At 39.2% G+C, this 23,245-nt stretch overlaps 1 protein-coding gene across 4 annotated transcripts in view; it reads right to left on the reverse strand.

The window, feature by feature from the left end:
• MICU1 (mitochondrial calcium uptake 1) overlaps positions 1-23,138 on the reverse strand; it is a 229,590-nt gene extending 206,452 nt beyond the window's left edge. For 3 of the 4 annotated variants that reach the window (XM_035021375.1, XM_035021351.1, XM_035021379.1), the window contains exon 1: positions 23,019-23,138. The gene's annotated coding sequence lies outside the window, so the exon portion shown is untranslated. Of the gene's footprint in view, positions 1-22,672; positions 22,847-23,018 lie in introns of all 4 variants that reach the window. The other variant, XM_035021361.1, reaches the window with a different exon arrangement.
• Positions 23,139-23,245: the final 107 nt, after the last annotated feature.

Raw genomic sequence — 23,245 nt, forward strand, 5'->3', positions numbered from 1 at the left:
AGCCTGGAAGCAACCAAGATGTCCTTCTGTAGGTGAATGGATTGATAAAATGTGGTACATCTAGACAATGGAATATCATCCAGCACTAAAAAGAAATGAGCTATCAGTTCATCAAACACATGGAGGAACCTTAAAAGCAAGTGACTAAGTGAAAGAAGCCAATATGAAAAGGTTACACACAGTTGATTCCCACTGTATGAATTCTGGAAGAGGCAAAACTGTGTGGACAATGGAAGGATCACAGGTTGCCAAAGGTTGGGATGGTAGGAAAAATAAATAGGCAATGTGCAGAGGATTTTTAGGAGATGAAAATACTCTGTATGATACCATAAGGATGGACACATGTCATTAGACATTTGTCCAAATCTATAAATTGTACACCACCAAGAGTGAACCGTAATATAAACTATGGACTTTGGTCAATTTTGATGTATCAGTAGGTTTATCAACTGTAATTTATGTACCACTCTTGTGGGGTACGTTGACAATGGAGGAAGCCATGCCCGTGTGAGGGCAGAGGGTATATGGAAAAATCTCTGTACCTTCTCTTCAATTTGCTGTGAATCTAAAATGGTTCTTAAAAAGAAATGTTTTTCTTAAAAAATTCATATGAAATCAAGAGACCCCAAATAGCCAAAAAATTTTGAGAAAGAAAAAGTTGGAAGATTCCCACTTTCTGATTTCAAAACTTAATATAGGGGTATCTGAGTGGCTCAGCTGGTTGAGTAGTTTAGTGCCTGCCTTCCACTCAGGTCATGATCTCAGGGTCCTGGGATAGAGCCCCATGTGGGGCTCCCTGAGTCTGCTTCTCCCTCTGCCCCTCCCCCCCATGCCCCCCCCATCATGCTCTCTGTCTGAAATAAATAAAATCTTAAAAAAAAAAAAATACAAAGCAACAGCAAGAAAAACACTGTGGAACTTGTATAAAGACAGATACACAGTCCAATGGAATAAAATAGCCTAGAAATAAACCACATATATGGACAATTGATTTTCTGCAAGGATGCCAAGTCGATTCAATATGGAAAGGACCTCTTTTCAACAAACAGTGCTGGGAAAACTGTATGTCCACATGCAAAAGAATGAAGTTGGACTCTACACCATATACAAAAATTAACTCAAAATTAACCACAGACCTAAACATAACAGCTAAACTAAAAAACTCAAAAAAAAAAAACTAAACTAAAAAACTCTTAGAAGAAAACACAGAAGGGGCGCCTGGGTGGCTCAGTTGTTAAGCATCTGCCTTTGGCTCAGGTCATGGTCCCGGGGTCCTGGGATCGAGCCCCACATCGGGCTCCCAGCTCCATGGGAGGCCTGCTTCTCCCCCTCCCACTCCCCCTGCTTGTGTTCCCTCTCTCGCTGTGTCTCTCTGTGTCAAATAAATAAATAAAATCTTTTAAAAAAAAAAAAAAAGAAGAAAATCAGTATGATATTGGATTTGTCAATAACTTCTTGGATTGAACACCAAAAGCACTGGCAAGAAAAGAAAAAATAAACTGACTTCATCAAAATAAAAAAACTTCTGTGCATCAAAGAACAGTATCAAGAGACTGGAAAGATGGCTGACAGAAAGGGAGAAAATATTTGCAAATGATGTATCTGATAAGGGATTAATATCCAGAATATATCAAGAACTCCTATAACTCAACAAAAAAAAGAACAATCCAATTTAAAAATGGACTTGAACAGATGTTTCTCCAATTAGCTATACAAATGGCCAATAAGTGCATGAAAAGATGTTCAACATCATTAGTCATTAGGGAAAGGAAAATCAAAACCACAATGAGATACCACTTCACACCTATTAGGATGACCACTGTCAAAAGTGAAAATGCATTTTTTAAGATTTTTAAGCTAGAACTCAATTAACCTACTGGCAAGACAACAGTACATCACACAATGTTTATCATATGTAGTTCTAAGCTCTTAAATATTAATTTCCATAATAGCTTAAAAGAATTACTTGAACAAAGAGTTCAAGGCCACACAAAAAAAGGTAACTATCTTTAGTGCCCTGGAACACAAATATATTAGACTTAAATAATACAACTACAGATTATTGTTTTACAGAGCTTCAAGAAATATTGCGCAGGATAAAAAAAAAATTTTATCAGTAAAAACATTTTTTTTAAAGACTTTTTATTTCTTTGACAGAGAGAGACACAGCGAGAAAGGGAACACAAGCAGGGGGAGTGGGAGAGGGAAAAGCAGGCTTCCCGCTGAGCAGGGAGCCCGATGCGGGAGCTCGATCCCAGGACCCTGAGATCATGACCTGAGCCGAAGGCAGACTTTTTTTAATGACTGAGCCACCCAGGCGCCCCTCAGTAAAAACATTTTTAAAATCAGTAGGGATATAAAATATTTTTATCAATATGATCAACAACTTAATAGCCAACACTGAACAACTGCATATTATACATTCTTTTCAAATACAAATAAAAGGGGTGCCTGGGTAGCTCAGTTGTTAAGCGTCTGCCTTCGGCTCAGGTCATGATCCCAGGCTCCTGGGATCAAGCCCTGCATCCGGCTCCCTGCTCCATGAGAAGCCTGCTTCTCCCTCTCCCACACCCCCTGCTTGTGTTCCCTCTCGCTGTGTCTCTCTCTGTCAAAGAAATCAATAAAATCTTTAAAAAAAAATACAAATAAAAATTATAGAAATTGACCATATAAAATGGAATGAAATGACAATTGGGTTTTGCAATTAAAAGTCAAGAGACAGGGTGCCTGGGTGGCTCTGTTGGTTAAGCGTCTGCCTTCGGCTCCAGTCAGGTCATCATCCCAGGGTTCTGGGACTGAGCCCCGTACTGGGCTCCTTGCTCAGCAGGCAGCCTGCTTCTCTCTGCTTGCTGCTCCCCCTGCTTGTGCTCTCTTTCTCTGACAAATAAATAAAATCTTTTTAAAAAAATGAAGTCAAGAGACAGTGTGAGTGGGAAGCTACAGATGAAAAAGATTAGCCAAATGTTGATTAATGGTGAAGCTGGGCAATGGGTACATGGTGGTTTTGTGTATGTATGACAATACATAATTCTGTATATGTTTAAAATATTTCATAATAAAAAGTATTTAAAACTTAACTATAGATAGAGGTTCTGGCTCAGGTTAAGATGAAGTCAGCACACTCCTTCCTGTCTCCCACTGAATGCAAATAAAAGCCCTGGATGAAATAAGCATCTGAGGACTCTGAAAAGTAATATGTTAGCAGGCAGAATGGAAAATGAAACAGAACTCAAAGTAGCACTGAAATGGCAGTGAATTTCCCAATTTTTTCCTCCAGTCTCCCCATACCAAAATTCAAAGTTTGCCTGGCACCAGATGTGTGCACTGGATGCAGGCAGATCTCCAAGAAGAGCCATTTATTTCTGATTTGATGAGTGGGGAAAGAGCTTCTATGAGAAAGGGAGAGTGGGAGAAATTCCTTGGGTGTGTGTGTGTGTGTGTGCACGCGCGCACCTGCACGTGCACCTTTTCTCATTTTCTCCCACCCCAGAAACAAAGCACACCTATAGTAGTACAGAATAACTAGCAGCTAGGAAGGCATCTAAAATCAGAAAAAAGGGAAAAATTCTCTCTGACCGGAGGAAGTCTTCTCCAAAAGCACTGAAGGATCTCTTCTGCTTATTTTTCTATCCTCTGGTCACTAGATCCAGGAGGCTGATAAGAGTCAAATTATGTGACAGAGTAGGGAAAGGAAAATTTCAGGATTAAGTCAAAAGAAGAGGGGTCCTTTGGAACAAAGAAATGTTGGGAATATCACAGAGAAGTAAAGCTCAATAAAGTGAAACCATAAGGTTCAGTGTGGTATCTTGAGCTCATGTCCAAGGTGCACAGGTATGGATCCCACCATAAACAGCAAAATAAAGGATATGTGAACTAAAATATGGGGTAGACCACCACCACTGGCTACTGTGTGGTAAACACAGGGAAAAGTCTGGATAGTACTTCAAAGTTATGAAAACTGAACTGACATTGGAACTACAACCCATAAAAGGTGGGTCAGAATTTGCAGCCTAGCTCTAACTAACTAAACTCCAACTGCCTGCTAAGGCCAAAAAATAAAAAAAGGCACCCAGCATTCTTCATACAATTTAAATAAGATCTGTAGTGTCAAAACATGATATTCTAGAAGAATTCTCTGCCTGCACACCTGCTCTAAAAAACTACAAAAAGTTCTTCAGATGGGAAAAAACAAATACTGGAAGGAAACCTGGAAATTCAAGAATGAAGGAAGAGCAACAGAAACTGGCTTTTGTGGGGACGCCTGGGTGGCTCAGTTGGTTAAGCAACTGCCTTCGGCTCAGGTCATGATCCTGGAGTCCTGGGATTGAGTCCCGCATCGGGCTCCCTGCTGTGCAGGGAGTCTGCTTCTCCCTCTGACCCTCCCCTCTCTCATGTGCGCGCTCTCTCTCACTCATTCTCTCTCTCTCAAATAAATAAAATCTTAAAAAAAAAAAAAACTTTTGTCATTTCTGAGAAGTCTGCTGTAATTCTTTTTTTTTTTTTTTAATTCATTTGAGACACAGAGAGAGCATGAGCAGGGAGAGAAGCAGAGGGAGAGGGAGAAGCAGGCTCCCCACTGAGCCAGGAGCCTGATGTGGGGCTCGATCCCAGGACCCTGGGATCATGACCTGAGCTGAAGGCAGACGCTTAACCATCTGAGCCACCCAGGCGCCCTAGAAGTTTGCTGTAATTCTTATCTTTGTTCCTTTGCAGATAATCCACGTCATTTTTCCTGAGTGCTTGTTATTTGGTGTGTGCTAGCCTGGTGATGGGTTCTCTTATTGTCCTGGGATAGCCACAACTTTCAGGAGAAACTTATGCCTTCGGCTCAGGTCATGATCCCAGGCTCCTGGGTCTTATGGCCCTGCCTCTCCTCAGATACAGACTTCTGATAATCTAGGCTTCTGACAGTTTTCTGCCCCTCCCTCAGGGGTTGAGGATTTTTCTTTTCCCCTCCTCTAGATTCAATGGATCTTCACCTGAGGTGACAGGGTTTGCTATCTTTCCCCAGTGGTTTAAGGCTTTGTTATTTAGATCTGAATCGAGCTTTTTGCTTTTCTCACTGTACTGCATGCTCCCTACTACAGGCCGGAATCCTTGGGAGGCACTTTGTCTCCTACCCTTTAAGGCCCCAGTGTTACAGGTAAGCTTCTGGGTAAGATCTACTGAAAAGAGCCCGCAAGTGAGTGTGAACTCTCCTCTGTCTATGGTTTCTAGAGATTCCATACCCTTGCACTACCACAAACTTGATCTTTAGCAATGTATGAAAAATTCTAGCTGAATTTAGGTAATTACCACAGAGAAATGAAAACATGTTCACACACAAAAACCTGTAAATTAATATTCTTAGCAGCTCTATTCCTAAATAAATGAGCCCGTAAAAAGATAGTCAACATCCTTAGCCATTAGCAAAATGCAAATTAAGACCACAATGAGATACCATTATATACCTACTTGGTTAAAAGAAAAATTACTGACAATATTATATGCAGCAAGAATGCCAAACAAGTGAAACTTTCATACATTGCTGTTGGGAATGCAAAATGGCACCTCCACTCTGGAAACAGTTTGACATTTTCTCATAACATTTAACATATATTTATCATATGACCCAACAATTCTCCTTTGTATTTACCCTGAAGAAATGAAAACTTGTGCTCACATAAAACCTGTATTTGAAGGTTTACATTTATTTTAATTGCCAAAATCTAGAAATAACTCGAATATCTTCCATCAGCTGAATGGATAAACTCCAGCATAACAATACAATGGAATATAACCGCAATTAAAAAGGAATGAACTCTTGATACATACAACAACTTGGATGAATCTCAAAGGCATTATATTGGAAGAAGCCAGTCTCAAAGATAACATACTGTATGATTCCATGTATATACATTCTTAAAAAGAAAAAACTATTGATAAGAACTTATCAGTAAGTTGCCAAGAAACAGAGGTGGAGGAGGGTATGAGAGGGTTGAGAACTTTTCTGTATCCTACTGAGGTGGTAGTAAAATGAATCTATATTATTAAAATTCATATATTAAATTTCATAGAACTGTACACCAAGAGAAAAAACTTAATTTTACTATATGATAATTTTAAAGCAGTTTTAGAGTTTATTTTTTTATTTATTTTAGAGAGAGGGAGAGAGAGAGCTGGGGGGAGGGGCAAAGGGAGAGGGACAAGCAGACTCCTTGCTGAGCACAGACCCCGAGGAAGGGCTCCATCCCAGGACCCTGATATCACGACCCGAGTCTAAACCAAGAGCTGGATGCCCAACTGACTGTGTCACCCAGGCGCCCCTTAAAACCAGTCTTAAAAGCCAAGTTATATACTGTATGATTCCATTTGTATGACACTGTAGAAAAGGCAAAACCCTAACAGGAAACAGATCAGGTTGCCAGGGGTGGAAATTAGAAGAAGAGGTTGGCTACAGAGGAGCATAAGGCAATTTCTGGGGGTAAAAGGCACTGCCCTATATCTTGATTATTGTGGTGAATACATGATTGTGTTTATTGAAACTTCAAGTATACAAAAAAAGGGTAAATTTTATTGTAAGTAAACTATACTTCAATAAATCTCAATATAGTTGCTTTTATAAAATACTTGTGGGACACACTATTTAAAAGAAAATACTTAGTGGGGTGTGTGGGTGGCTCAGTCGGTTAAGTGCTCAACTCCTGATTTCAGCTCAGGTCATGATCTCAGGATCATGAGATCCGGCCCCATGTGAGGCTCTGTGCCCAGCAGGGAGTCTGCTTGGGATTCTCTCCCTCTTCCTCTGCCCCTCCCTCTGCTTGCACACACACACACTCTCTCTCTCTCTCTCAAAACATACTTAGGGCACCTGGGTGGCTTAGTCTGTTAAGTGTCTGTCTTTGGCTTAGGTCATGATCCCACGGTCCTGGGACTGAGTCCCACATCAGGCTGTCAGCTTCTCCCTCTCCCTCTGACCATCCCCTTCTTGTTCTTTCTCTTGCTCTCTCTCAGATAAATAAATCTTTTTTAAAAATAAAATTAAATTAAAATAGAAAAAGCAAAACTATAAAGGACCTAGGAATAAGTCTAATAAAAGATGTGCAAAAATTGATAGAGAAAATTAGTAGACCTCATTGAAAGACCTCCTTAAAGGAGACCTAAATAAATGTAGTATAATGCTAATAAACTGAACAGCAAAATTTTGTAAAGATGGCAATTCTCCCCAAGCTAAACTACACTGTCAATGCAATCCCAATGAAAATCTCAATGGGATTTTAGTGGACCTTGACAAACTGACCCTAAAATGAATATAGAAGTACAAAAGGACAAGAAAAACTAAGACATGCTTAGGAAGAAAAAAAAAACACTTCAAGATAGGAGAACCTACTCTAACATTTAAACTAATTACAAATCTTAGTATCTAAGACAATGTGATATTGCCACATAGGTACAAATAGAACAGCAAAAAAACCTTTAAAGCCCTAGGACATATCCACATAAATAGATACTTCAAGCATGACAGAGGTGGGATACCAAATCAGTAGGACAAGGAAGACTACCCAATAAATGAGCCTGGAACATTGAGTATGCATAGGGGAAGAATGAAATGGATTCACAATACACAAATATCAGTTCTAAGTGGATTAAACATTCAATATACAAGGAAAAAAAATGTAAAGTTTCTAACTGATGATATAAGAGAACATCTCTATGACATTACAATAAGAAAACTTAAAACAATACAAAAAAATAAATATAAAAAACTGATAAAGTATATTAAAAGCAACCATAAAAACAACACACAAGGCATCATAAAAGATACCACAAAAACAATATAAAAGATTACATCAAAAAACACTACCAAGTCCACAGAGGGACAAAACAGTTGCTACTCATATAACCATCAAAGGACTAACAACCAAACTTTATTAATAGTCCCTAAAAAAGAAAAAAAAAATTGAGAGGCACCTGGCTGGCTGTCGAAAAAGCATGCGACTCTTGATCTGGGGGGTCATGAGTTCGAGCCCCACAATGGATATAGAAATTACTAAAAAATAAATAAAAGAAAAAAGAAGATAGAGAATCACAAGATCAATTTTAGGAAAATTTGCATCCCTCCAAAAATGCTTTACAAGTAACAAATGATTAAGTCTCACAAATGTAATGTTGAGTGAAGAAGCAAATCATGAAGAATATATATATGGCCCCCAAAAAGGCAAAACGAATAAAGTATGTAATGATACACATAACTATGATTATCACCAAAATTGTGGGTGGTAATTTGTCTCCTGAAAAGGGCTGTGATTAGGAAAAGGCACATGGGGGACTTCTCAGGTGATGGGAATGTTCTTTTTTGGCTTGGATGATGGTTATCTACATGGTTCACTTTTATAATTATTCTTTAAAGTATACATATATGTTTCATGTAGTCTTCTTTATATATGCTATATCTATATGTAATATAGATAATATAAAATTCTATTTTAATGACACTCAACCATTCAGGGGTGCCTGGGTGGCTCAGTCCTTAAGCATCTGCCTTCGGCTTAGGTCATGATCCCAGGGTCCTGGGATGAGCCCTGCATCGGGCTCCCTGCTCAGCAGGAAGCTTGCTTCTCCCTCTCCCACTCCCTCTGCTTATGTTCCGTCTCTGGCTGTTTCTCTCTATCAAATAAATAAATAAATCTTAAAAAAAAAAAAAAAGACACTCAACCATTCAATAAGCTGTTATTAGGTTGAGTTAATCTAATCATACAACAGCATAAACCTAAATGGTCTACTGAAACCATGTCCCTATTTGTAATTTGTTAATTAGCTAATTCATTCATTGCTAAGTCTGTTTGCTTTGTCCATAAAGCTTTAACATGGAAACGTATCATAAAAGTACCAGCTGACTAAGCCTAACTCTACAAAAGTCTGAGACTGACTGCAGAAAGAGCAAATGTTTTTTAAATAAGGAAAATATAAAACTTTGATCAACAATAGTGCATTACAAGCACTATAGAACCCGGAGTTAGGATACTTTACAGGCTTCCCTATTAAATTAAAAGCTCTAAATCCTCCTGTGATATAGAAATATGTGAAGACAGAACAAAGGAATCAATATTTGATAACCATGTCACCTTGTTTGCACAGAACTTTATATTTTATAAGAGCTCCAATGAATATCTCTCATTTGCACTATATTTGATTTTCAGATATGGAAAATGGGGTGCCAGGATTAAAATGAACAATAATTCCATGTCAGAACTCAACTGTGGGTCCATGATATGTTACTCAGAGTCCCGTTCAACAGCAAAGAATTGATCACTGCTATGGACCAATGTGCAAGAATAATACATATTCCTGCCAAAGGAAGTCTCTTTCTACATAAATAACAATTTCAGTGGAACTTTTTTTTAGTCTTCACAGCAGCAGACATCTTTATAGATACTCCTTTATAACAATCTGTCTGTATTTATGTTCTCTCTAGAAATCAACCTGCTAGGCTGACAGCAATATTAGATATTTCACTGGATACTGTCCTATCTTTTTTATCTTTATTCCAATTTCTATTCCCCAGGTACTTTTTTTTTTTTTTTAAAGATTTTCCTTTGGGGCGCCTGGGTGGCTCAGTTGGTTAAACGACTGCCTTCGGCTCAGGTCATGATCCTGGAGTCCCTGGATCGAGTCCCACATCGGGCTCCCTGCTCGGCAGGGAGTCTGCTTCTCCCTCTGACCCTCCCGACCCTCCCCCCTCTCATGTGCTCTCTCTCTCTCAAATAAATAAATAAAATCTTTAAAAAAAAAGATTTTCCTTTGCTTACTTGAAGATGTTATTTTCAACTTTAGGATTTAATTAGCAAAATTAGATCATAAATTAAAGCTTTACTGAACATGTAGGTAAGTTTGTATTGTTGTTGTGTATTTTGTTTTGTTCTCTTTTGTTTTTATAAGCTGAGGACCAGAAAGTTGTACCAAGGTAATCTAGCTAAGGGGCGCCTGGGTGGCTCAGTCGTTAAATGTCTGCCTTCGGCTCAGGTCATGATCCCAGGGTCCTGGGATCGAGCCCCACATCGCCCCACATCAGGCTTCCTGCTCAGCGGGAAGCCTGCTTCTCCCTCTCCCACTTCCCCTGCTGTGTTCCCTCTCTCGCTGGTGTCTCTGTCAAATAAATAAATAAAATCTTTAAAAAAAAAAAGGTAATCTAGCTAATTCATTAATTCTAGATACTAGAACTTACTAACTTGACCTCTTACTGGCCATTAATCTTGAAGTCAGTCAGATTTGTGTTTGATTCCTGACTTGGCAACTTTATGCTTCCATAAAACAGGGATAATAGTACTTACTGCAAATGACTATGAGGAGGATTAAATGAGAAAATGCTTGTATAAAGTTGAACACAGTGTCTAACACAGTAAATTATGAATAAATATTTGTTTGGAAGTTAACAACAGGATGCTGCTGATGGTGATAATTCAAATAAAAACTGTATTATGTAACATAAATTTCCCTAAGACATTATATAAATATATTACACCTAAATATCTTTCTTTTAATGCAAACAATCAAAATGCAAAGTAAGACTCTAACCATAAATCTTGCCATTCTAATCAAGGAAATGAACAGAAAAAACAAGTATTAGAGAAATTGGAATCTTTGTACACCGTTGATGGGAATATAAAATGGTGCAGCTGCTATGGAAAACAGTATAGCAGTTCCTCAAAAAATTAAATACAGAATTACCATATGATCCAGCAATTCTACTTTGGAGAATATATCCAAAGGAATTGAAAGCAGAGACTTTGAAGGGATATTTGCACAGCCATACTCAAAGCAGCATTATTTTTATTTTATTTTATTTTATTTAGAGAGAAAGAGGGAGAGAGAGAGAGAGAACATGTGGGTTTGGGGAGGGGAAGAGAGCGAGAGAGAGCACCTCGAGCATACTCCCCACTGAGCAGGGAGCCCAACACAGGGCTCAACATGGGGCTCGATCCCACGACCCCAAGATCATGCATGACCCCAGCCAAAACCAAGCATCAGACACTCAACCGACCAAGCCACCGAGGCGCCCCTCATAGCAGCATTATTCACAATAACCAAAAAGTGGAAGCAACCCAAGTGCCCTTCAAGAGATGAATGGATAAACAAAATATGGTTTATACATACAATGGAATATTATTCAACCATTAAAAGGTAGGAAATTCTGACAAACGATACAACATGGATGAATCTTGAGAACATTATGTGAAGTAAAAAAAGTCAGTTTCAACAAAATAAACACTGTATGATTCCACTTATATGAGGTACCTAGAGTAGTCAAAATCACAGAGGCAGAAAGCAGAATCATGGCTACCAGGGCCCGGGCAGGGGGGAGCGGAAGTGGTAATAGAGAGTTACCACTTAACAGATGTATTTAATATATGTTTGCAAGTTCTGGAGATGGATGTTGGTGATGGTATCACAAGAATCTGAATGTACTTAATACCACTGAATTCTACGCTTAAAAATGGTTAAGATGGTTAATTTTATATTGTGCATTCTACCACAACAAAAACAATTTTTTAAAAAGGAAGGGAATTCTGATACATCCTACAAAATGGATCAATCTTAAAGACATTACGTGAAATAAGCCAGTCACAAAAAGACAAATAATTTAAGCTTCCATTTATATGACAGTAGTGAAATTCATAAAAATGGAAAGTAGATTGATGATGCCAGTGATGGGTCGGGGAGGTATAAAAGGAGAACAGAGCAACTATATTGCATCATTTCTCAAATTCTGGATTTATCTAGTTGCTTCCTCCTAGTATGGTCTAAATGTTTCTCCAGTCCCTTTATTTCCTATATACTCAAGTTACATCTAAAAGCTTGATTCGATGGGCACCTGGGTGGTTCAGTCAGTTAAGCGTCTGACTCTTGGTTTCAGCTCAGGTCATAATCTCAAGGTCATGAGATCGAGCTCCATGTCAAGCTCTGTACTCAGCGGGGAGTCTGCTGGAGATTCTCTCTCTCCCTCTCCCTCTGCCCCTCCACCCACTTGCTCCCTTGCTCTCTCAAAAATAAATAAATCTTTAAAGAAAATAAAAGCATAATCAAATTCAAATTAAGAACTCTTCATAGATTGGGGCGCCTGGGTGGCTCAGTCGTTGGGTGTCTGCCTTCGGCTCAGGTCATGATCCCAGCATCCTGGGATCGAGCCCCACATCAGGCTCCCTGCTCCACGGGAAGCCTGCTTCTCCCTCTCCCACGCTCCCTGCTTGTGTTCCCTCTCTCGCTGTGTCTCTCTCTGTCAAATAAATAAATAAAAATCTTAAAAAAAAAAAAAGAACTCTTCATAGATTATTTTGTATATTTTATGAGCTTTGGCATAATTTTCTCCCCTAATGTCTAATCTGCCATTAATCCCACCTAGTGTATTTTTTCATCACAGACATTATAGTTTCCATCTCCAAAAGTTCCATTTTGGTCTTTTTCTTTTTAATTAATTTTAGCTTTTTAAAATATTTTAATTACTTAAGAGAGAGAGCATGAGCAGGGGGAGAGATGCAGGGCACAATCCCAGGGTCCTGGGATCATGCCCCAAGCCGAAAGCAGACACTTAATTGAATGAGCCACCCAGGCACCCCAGTAAAATTTATTTTTTAGAGCAGTTTTAGGTTCACAACAAAATTGAGTGTAAGGTACAAGGAGTTTCCACATACCCCCTATCCCTGCACATGCACAACCTCCCCCACTACATTTTGGTCTTTTTTTATCTTCATGTTTCTATTTAACATACTCAATCTTTCTGGGAGCACCTGGGTGGCTCAGTTGGTTAAGTGTCTGACTCTTAATTTCAGCTCAGGTTATGATCTAATAAAGGTCCTGAGATCAAGGGTGCCTGGGTGGCTCAGTCGGTTAAGCATCTGCCTTCGGCTCAGGTCATGATCCCAGGATCCTGGGATTGAGTCCCACATCCGGCTCCATGCTCAGCAGGGAGACTGCTTCCCCCTCTGCCTCGGTCTGCCGCTCCCCCTGCTTGTGTGCACTTGCACGTGCTCTCTAACAAATAAAATCTTAAAAAGAGGGGGGAGGGTGGTCCTGAGATCAAGCCCCAAGTAAGGCCCTGCATTAAGCATGCTTGAAATTCTTTCCCTCTCCCTCTGTCCCTCCCCCCCACCCCCTGCTCCTACATGCTCTCTAAAAAAAAAAATTCTTTTAATGTTTCTTCTAGTTTCTTAAGCATATGAAACATAATTATAAAAACTGTTTTAATATCCCTCTCTACTAATTCTATCACCTGTCACTTGTTTTGGTTTTGACTTTTTTTTCTTGTCATCATAGGTCAGTCATATTTTCCTGTTCCTTTGTATGCTTAGTATTTCTGATTGCATGCCAGACACTGTGAATTCTACCTTGTTGGGTGTTGGATATTTTGTATTCCAATAACTATTCTTGAGCTTAGTTCTGGGACATAATTAAGTTTCTTGGAAACAGTCTGACCCTTTCAGGTCTTGCATTTAAGCTTTCTAGGTTGGGCTGGAGCTCTGAATTTTATCCCACTACTAAGACAAAGCCCTCGTGAGTAGTCTACATGATGACCTGTTAAGACATTTTCCATTCTGGCACGATTTCTGCCTCTGCAGAAACTCCGAGTACTGTTCACTATTCTTTTCAGGTGGTTCTTTTCCTAACTTCAGTAGTTTCCTCACATGTATGCACTGATCATAGTTCTCAGCTGAATACGTGAGTGGAAGTCTCCTTTTAGCTTTCTCATCTCTAGTATTCTGCTCTGCAAACTCCACCTGCCTTGACCTCCCCAGACTGACTCAATTCAAGGAGACCACTGTGCTCTCTGGATGGGATCCCCCACAGCCGGGAAACTTTCCAGACAGCAAACCAGAGCAGTCACAGAACTCACCCCTTTTGTTTCCCATCTCTCAGGGATCACTTCCCTTTGCTGTACAATGTCCAAAATCTAGGAAACCACTGTTCTGTATATTTCATCTGCCTTTTTAAGCTGTTTCAGGCAGGAAGGTACATGTGGTACCTGTTACTCTTTCTTCACCAGAAATGGATATTAAAACCAATTTTTCTGTCTCTTTTATTCTTAAGTCTTTGTGAATTATTTTTAAGCAACTCTCAGACATTCTGTCATTTCACTGCTATATATTTTAGTATGTCTCCAAAAATACGGACTTTTCCTTCCACACGATCATGTCACTCTTACACTTAACAAATTTCACTTCCTTTGTTTGGTATGTTCTAATACCTAGTCTCTACTCCAGTTTCTCCAACTTCCTAATAAGTTGGTTTTCTTTTAAACATCTGGTTGTTCAGGGGCGTCTGGGTGGCTCAGTTGGCTAAGCGACTGCCTTCGGCTCAGGTTATGATCCTGGAGTCCCGGGATTGAGTCCTGCATCGGGCTCCCTGCTCAGCAGGGAGTCTGCTTCTCCCTCTGACCTCCCCCCTTCTCATGCTCTCTCTCTCTCATTCTAATAAATAAATAAAAATCTAAAAAAAATAAACATCTGGTTGTTCAAAACTCTCTTTAATGCTAGCATTTAATGAACACTGTGAGGGGTACTACGCTAAATGCCTAATATATGTTGCCTTATTTAATCCTCTATAACCCTTGCAATAAGTATTGTTATTACTCCTATTTTACCAAGGACGCCACAACTCAATGCTTTTAAGAAATTTGCCTAAGGTCAAAGCCAATAGATGACAGAGAAGTTTCTCTGATCCCAAAGCCATTGTTCTTAACCATTATGATTCACTGCTATCTCAGGAATTATTAGGATAGAAAGTCAGATGTTATCAATGCTGAAGTTAAAAATCAAATTCTGAAACTACTTAATTTAAATGCTATCACTGATCAAAGACCTGAAAAAATGAGCAATGCTGCTTTATTTGAAGTGTACTATAAATCCACTTGATAATTTATAAAAATACAACTTTCAAATCTAAAAGCAAGTTTAATTTGAATAAAGAATATGATTGAAATGAATATTAACTATCATCTGAAACTAGAGAATGTAGGTTCAAGTGTATAATGTTCTGCAACAGCTCTGTCAAATAGAATGTGTTGCAATATCAAATATTTTATATCTACTGTTCAATACAGTAAGGACTAGCCACATGTGGCTACTGAGCATTGGATGTCTACTAAAACTGATAAACTGAGTTTTTAATTTGAATCTTAATTAGCATAAATCTAAGTTGTAATTATCAATTCATTGGTCTGTCTCTACCACTAGACTGTGAGCTCCTTAATGAATGGAATGTTTTTCCCCCCTCTCTCTCTCTCCAGTGCCTTGGTATACACATTTACTGATGTGTGGTAGAATGTGTGGATGGAATTTACTAGAAGTGTCCAAGTAAGTTTTCTAAATGTGTCAGGCTGATACAGGTTACAGTGTGCAGACTTAATCTATTGGATTATATCTATTCTGATTTTTAAAGCAAATGAAGTATCTTACTCATATATTCACCAAACATGTTCTGAGCTTGTATAGACTACAGGCACTCTGTTGCATGTTCAGGATATTTTGATGAATAAGACTTGTTTCTGGCATCAAGAATCACTCCATCTGATAGAAAAATACATGCAACTGTTCCACAAAGTAAGAATACTTTTAAAAGGTAAAAATAATTATTACAGGAACCACCAAAAAAAATAATAATAATAACCACTTGAGGGTAGAGGAAAGTTTTACAAATTGAAGAACAACTCAATCTAGTTTAAAGATGAACAGCAGCTCACCAGTTGAGAGATGGCAGGATGGTGGTGAGGCATTCCAAACACAACAACAACGACAACAACAAAAACCCCACAAAAAGGCATGGCTTGTTGGGGGGAGCAAAAAGTAGTTCACTATGACTAGAACATGGGGGAAGGCATGGTAGAGTCCTAAGAGCTAAACTAGAAAGATATACAGATGGTCCACAAATCACGACGGTGTGACTTTGGATTTTTCAACATTACCATGGTGCAAAAGTGATAGGCATTCAGTAGAAATCGTACTTCCAATTTTGAATTTTGAACTTTTCACAGGCTAATGATACATGGTACAATACTTTTTTTTTTAAGATTTTATTTATTTATCTGACAGAAGGAGACACAGTGAGAGCAGGAAGACAAGCAGTGGGAGTGGGAGAGGGAGAAGCAGGCTTCCCGCGGAGCAGGGAGCCGGATGCGGGACTCGATCCCAGGACCCGGGGATCATGACCTGAGCCGAAGGCAGACGCTTAACCACTGAGCCACCCAGGCGCCCCCATGGTACAATACTTTTTCCTGATGGTGGGCAGCAGCAGCAAGCCACAGCTCGCAGTCAGCCATGCGATGAAGAGAATAAACAACCAACACACTTACAACCATTCTGGATCTTTACAACCATTCTGTTTTTCACTTTCAGTATTCAGTAAGTTACATGAGATATTCAACACTTCATTATAAAACAGGCTTTGTGTTAAATGATTTTGCCCATTGTAGGCTAAAGTAATTGTTCTGAGCATGTTTAAGGTAGGCTAGGCTAAGCTACGACGTTCAGTAGGTTAGGTGTATTAAATGCATTTTTCACTCTGGTATTTTCAACTTAAAATGGCTTATCGAACATATCCCCATTATAAGTCAAGGAAGATCTTTTTTAAAGCTAAATTCTAATGCTCTTTATGTGTCATGTTATAGAATGCCCACCTAATCCTAACAGGACAGTAAACAAAGTACTGATGTTTATTTTTTTTAAAAAAGGAAAAAAGTAGTGGGCAGATTTAATTCCATTACTCAATGAACAAACTTTAAAAAGCAAAAGCAAAATTATAAATAGTGTTTATCATAGATACCAAGTAACTGTCCAACTCTGAACAAGCAAGGTATTAGGATAGGCACTTTAACTTTTTTTTTTTTTTTTAAGATTTTATTTATTTATTTGACAGAGAGAGACACAGCGAGAGAGGGAACACAGCAGGGGGAGTGGGAGAGGAAGAAGCAGGCTTCCCGCTGAGCAGGGAGCCTGATGTGGGGCTCGATCCCAGGACCCTGGGATCATGACCTGAGCCGAAGGCAGACGCTTAACGACTGAGCCACCCAGGCGCCCCGGAACTTTAACTTTTAAATGACCAACATTAAATCACTTTGAAGAGAAATGTAAACATTTTTTGTATACCTGACATGAATTATGGGAATATATTTATCCAAGATTACACTAAAGTTTCAATTTTCTCATAGTCAGTAAAACCCACCCTGAACTTATTACTGGCCTAGGAAATGTTTACAATTTGCAAAAACTGATTACTCTATTAGTTTTGGGGGAAAAAAGATTAGTCCATTTCTAGTTATTTATTTTCTCATAAATAGGGCTAAAACACCTCTCCTCCCAATATGGCAATTACCAACTTCCCAATGCCAGATCATTAATTATATTTAATGTCAATCATTTTTCACAATTATTCAATTCCACAGTTGCCTTTTTTGGTTTTTCAAGTAGCATTCCAAACTGTTATCTCTTCCTCCTGCAGGCGTCCAACATAACATGTTCTTAAAGCATTACTTCACAGAAGTATCACCCTGAACTTTTCCTTAAAAATAAAAACAAATCCATTTTTATTTTTCTGCCTACAACCACAAGTCACCATAAATTCTGCTTTGAACACCCAAGGTGCTCAACACCTAGCTCCCTTTGTATAGTCAAGGAATGTGAGACCTTCTACTTAATATTAAACTTTACTGAGAATTTGTGCAAAAATCTCTCAATAAATCCCTCCAGGCTAACAGTCATCATACTTGGACCAGGCAATCTTCAAATACTTGGGCAGTCCACCAATAATTATGTAGTTCAAACAAAGTTTTCTAGTTCATTGCTATATGCGCAACATGGAATTAAAAATCTGCTAAAATTGTGGCTTACGTGGATTAAGTGTCCGACTCTTGATCTCAGCTCAGGTCTTGATCTCAGGATTGTGAGTTCAAGCCCCCTCCCACCCCCGCCAACACACACACACACACACACACACACACACCCCTGCTAAAATAAAGACAAACCTGAAAAAAGAACTATCTGACTAATTCCTTAACACCTATATATACATTTAAACTCCTGGGGCTAAACATTCTGAAATTGGGGAGATAAAATCTTTTTAGACACTATTTCTTGTTGTTGTTATTACTAACGATTACATTTAATGAGAACCTTACTATATCCTAGGCACTTGGCATACATTAAGTTACTCCTCACAAGACCCCATAAGAATTATTATTTCTATTTTGCAAATGGAATAAACTCAAATTCTGCTCAACATCAAGAAGTGATGGAATTGGGTTTTAAGAATATAAATCTGTCTAAAGTGTGTACACCAGTGGTAGCAATTAAGCTCAAATGTCCACTGAATTGAACTGCTAACTTTTCTTCTAAACAAAATCAAGACAGTGGAGTAAACAATGTTATTTCAATTATATTTTCTCTTAAAATATAATGAACCCTCAGGGGGTGGGGGGAATGGGTTAGCCTGGTAATGGGTATTAAAGAGGGCACGTACTGAATGGAGCACTGGGTGTTATATGCAAACAATAAATCATGGAACACTACATCAAAAACTAATGATGTATGGTGATTAACATAACATAATAAAATTAAATTTAAAAAATATATATAATGAACCCTCAGAATAATCCATAAAGATACAAAAGCAGACATTAATGTTAACTATAGTTTTAAAGTTAATACCCAGTGACAGCAATTTGTGACAATTATAGTCATTTAATTTTCATACAATGCTCAAAATGAAGTGGTTTCTATACTAACAGGTTTTTAAACACATAATAATTAAAAGAATCAAGCATTCAACCATATTGACTACATATACTTAAATTACTCAGAACATTTTTACATACTATTTATAAACTGCAATTTGTTAATCAAGTTTACCCACAGTAATAAAAATATTTACCAATAAATGATTTTAACAAAAGGGCTAAATACACAATATATTTGTGTATATAATATAAAGTTAGAAAAACTGAACACTCCAGAGCACAGGTACTAAACATAACAAATATATACTACTTGAAGAGTTTAAATTTCAAGTTCCATTAGTTAATAAAATAAAAGACATTTAAAAAATAGACATTTAAAAAAAATAACACTCAAACTGTAAAATACAATTAATTTATATTGGGAAAGGAAAGCAAGTTCTCTAAATTAAAAAAAAACAAATACACGTAAAATTATTTCAGTGAACATATGTTTTTTGTCTGTCCAGCAATCTTTCTCTCCTCTCCAGGAAACGACACCTCAATTTTCCTAAAGAGGAACCATACTTCTGTTGCCTAATTTTTTTTTTAAGTAATCTCTACATCCAACATGGGTTCAAACTCACAACCACAACAACAGGGGGATGCTTTACCGACTGAGCCAGCCAAGCGCCCCGATGTTGTTTACTCTTAATTCATGTGGTTTAAAACTGTATGCCTACACTCCACTCCATGGGGAGAACAAGATCCAACCCTGACTACACAAAGCATTCTGTCACTCTAGCCATAGAGACTGCCTCTAGGATAGGCAATGACACAGTCAGGTTAAACACAACTATTTTTTTTTTTTTTTTTTTTTTTGACAGAGAGAGAGACAGCGAGAGAGGGAACACAAGCAGGGGGAGTGGGAGAGGGAGAAGCAGGCTTCCCATGGAGCCGGGAGCCCGATGCGGGGCTCCCAGGACCCTGGAACCATGACCTGAGCTGAAGGCAGACGTTTAACAAATGAGCCACCCAGCTGCCCCAATGACACAGTCAGGTTAATGAAATTCCCACACGGTAGTCTGTTGGAATCATAGAGAAAGGGAAGTTCTCTCTCTTTTGGAGTTTCTAAGGCTGTAGGATGTAAACCTGATGCTATTAGTGCCATCTCTCCCAGGGAGTTTTACTTGAGACTCTACTTTTCCATACTGATTCCCAAATATCCAAAAGGAACTAGTGGTTACCTGCTGGCAGGGGAAAAGATAAACTAGGATTTCGACTTTCAATGTTATATTTTCCATAATGTTTCCATTTTTCAAAAACAGGCACATACACTTCTATAATAGGAAATATAAAACATTAAAAAATACTGCCTGTTTTCTTCTCAAATATGCTCAGATACCAATATTTAATGTCTTAAAAGCATTAACAATTTTATCATAATTTTCAAAGTGTAGAGAAAATCTATTTTAAAAGAATCAACTTTTTCTCTTGGCACAAAAGCCATTTTTTGTTTTGAGTGGGGGGGGGTTGTGAGTAAAAGTTTAAAAAAAAAATTGGTTCTCTTAAAAAAAAATGGTTCTCAGGGCGCCTGGGTGGTTCAGTTGTTAGGCGTCTGCCTTCGGCTCAGGTCATGATCCCGGGGTCCTGGCATCGAGCCCCGTGTTGGGCTCCCTGTTTCTCCCTCTCCCACTCCCCCTGCTTGTGTTCCCTCTCTCGCTGTGTCTCTGTCAAATAAATAAAATCTTAAAAAAAAAAAGTTTCTCTTTTTAAAAGGAATATATGAAACAATTCTATATGGAAAAAATTGGTTAACATTTCAGCAAGTTTTACAGCCACTATAAAAATTACTCACTAAAACTAAAGATTAAAAGTGACCAAATTAGGGGGCACCTGGGTGACTCAGTCGGTTAGGCTTCTGACTCTTGAGCTCAGCTCAGGTCTTGAGCTCAGGTCTTGATCTCAGGGTCCTGAGTTCAAGCCCCGAGCTGGGCTCCATGATAGGCAGGGAGCCTACTTTAAAAAAAAAAAAAAGAAAGAAAGTGACCAAATTAGGTTTAATAACTTTATCAATTACTTCAGTCCTATAAATTCTAAATAATATAAGACCTGAAGGGTCAGTTAAATCTTTTAGTTATAATTATTTTACATAATATTGCATTATGGGAGAAGTTACATACCACTGTTTCTTTTTTTTTTTTTTAAGATTTTTATTTATTTATTTGAGACAGAGAGAATGAGAGAGAGCACATGAGAGGGGGGAGGGTCAGAGGCAGAAGCGGGCTCCCTGATGCGGGACTCCATCCAGGGACTCCAGGATCACGACCTGAGCCGAAGGCAGTCGCTTAACCAACTGAGCCATCCAGGCGCCCCATACCATTGTTTCTTCTTAAATATAGGAAAGTCAGTCTCTGAGAATGTAAAAGGTCTACTGAATACAGTAAATAGTCTATAAATTACAAAGGAAGACAGCAATACATGCTTTTATTCTCTTGCTTTTGTTAGCTTCTAGCACTCTTTCCCTTTCTTCCTAAGCTCAGAACCTACTCCTGAATCTTCTCTTTTTGTAAGTATTACTCTGTGTTTTATAATCTTCAGTAAGGACACTCAGAAGGCGCCAATGACACTTTCTTGACATAATCAGATGGCCAGAGTGATGTTCTTTTTTTCCCTTCCAATTTTTATTTAAAATCTAGTTAGTTGGGGCGCCTGGGTGGCTCAGTCATTAAGCGTCTGCCTTCAGCTCAAGTCATGATCCCAGAGTCCCAGGATCAAGCCCCACACCGGGCTCCCTGCTCAGCGGGAAGCCTGCTTCTCCCTCTCCCACTCCCCTTGCTTGTGTTCCCTCTGTGTCTCTGTCAAATAAATAAATAAAATCTTTAAAAAAAAATAAAAAATAAAAAAATAAAATCTAGTTAGTTAACATATAGTATAGTATTGGTTTCAGGAGTAGAATTCAGTGATTCATCACTTACATACAACACCCAGTCCTCATCATAACAAGTGCCCTCTGTAATACCCATCACCCATCTTGCCCATCCCCTACCCACCTCCCTCCAGCAACCCTGTTTGTTTTCTACCGTTAAGAGTCAGAGTGATGTTCTTAAGTGGAAGAGATAATGACCTATCAAGGGTGACTACAGAGAGCATCTGGAGGCCAGAGGCATCTTCTTACAAACAAGCGGCAGGTTCTAAAACGTTTTTAGATAAGGTGATACTCAACAAGCTCATTACCTTGTCCAACTCCAGAAAGACAGCTTGTTCGTCGTCCTGGGCAACAGCTATGCCTCAAGATGTGGACGTTTTATTAATTAGTCAAATGGTTTAACTTAACTCTAAACCTTAACTCTCCCACATCTATCAAACCCCAAATCGGTACACTTTGTCTGCAAACTCCTTTCTTCTACTGCTAGATCACTGGCACACATGACCCCAAGGAATGCTTTAACATAAACAAAGGTATATCCAAACCACCTTAAAAACTGAAATAAAAACATTTATAAAAGTAACAAAGAAAATGGGTCTTTCCAGATGCACAGGGGGAATATTTTACTCTAGTCCCTTAGCCACAAAATGGTTATTCTGCTTATATTTACAAATACCTACAATACTTTTTAGGCATCTGAAAGGGAAGTAAAAGAAAACCGTAAGATCGCAGAGAAAGCAACTTAAAGAACAGCCAGTTTTAAACTCTTCTCTCAACATTCGCACAGAGTTAACACTCGGCTCATTCTCAAAACATCCTATGGTGGGCCAGGACGGAACGGTGAAGGAAACTTGAGTGAGACTGAGAACAGGAAAACACTGGAAAAGATAAAAACTGAATAGTCCAAGAAGGCTGCACTTGTTTTGCTCCTTCGGGTCCCCACTGATTTTCTACTTCTTTTTTTCGATTTAATGATTAATATTTCTACCCACTAGAGATCTAAGTGTAAACTCCATCACCCAATTCCACCCACATCCACAAATCCCAGCTGAACCAGTCAAATATACCTGTGCGTCTCCTGCTTGTCCGAGAAGCGAGAGACGACGGCGCCCAAGTGAACCTTGCGGTTGGCAACTCGGCACTGGCCGATCTCCCGGGACAGCGAAATGGGACGAGGTGAGCTGAAGGAAAGCGGAGGACTGGAAGCAGACACGACTAAGGACTCCTCTCAGGCCCCTGAGCTGAGCGCAAGAGGGAAGACAGCTATGCCGCCAGACCTGAGAAGTCGGCTGATCCCAGAGCCGACAAACGGGCGGCCCCGGAGGTCAGATCCCTTAAGCTGCTTCGCCCTGCCTTCCCTGTCGCCCTCCCTAAATGGCTGTCCCTTCACATCCTTCAGAGCCCAGGACTCACCTGTCCACACTAGAGCTGCCAATTCTCTTGGGTCAACGCCGCCCGCCTCTGATAATCATAGAGATGAAAAACCAGCGGAGAGAATACTCCACCTCCACCGCCCACCCTCACGTGACTCTCCTAGCCGCTAGGCCTGTTGGGATAGTGGCGAAATACGTGTGGGAAGGGCACGGAGAACCCGCCCCGCCCCGGCCTCGGGCCCCGCCCCGGCCTCGGGCCCCGCCCCG

The sequence above is a fragment of the Mirounga leonina genome, unplaced genomic scaffold, assembly GCF_011800145.1.
Source record: "Mirounga leonina isolate KUSES-001 unplaced genomic scaffold, KU_Mleo_1.0 Mir_114, whole genome shotgun sequence".
NCBI classification, from domain to species: domain Eukaryota; kingdom Metazoa; phylum Chordata; class Mammalia; order Carnivora; family Phocidae; genus Mirounga; species Mirounga leonina.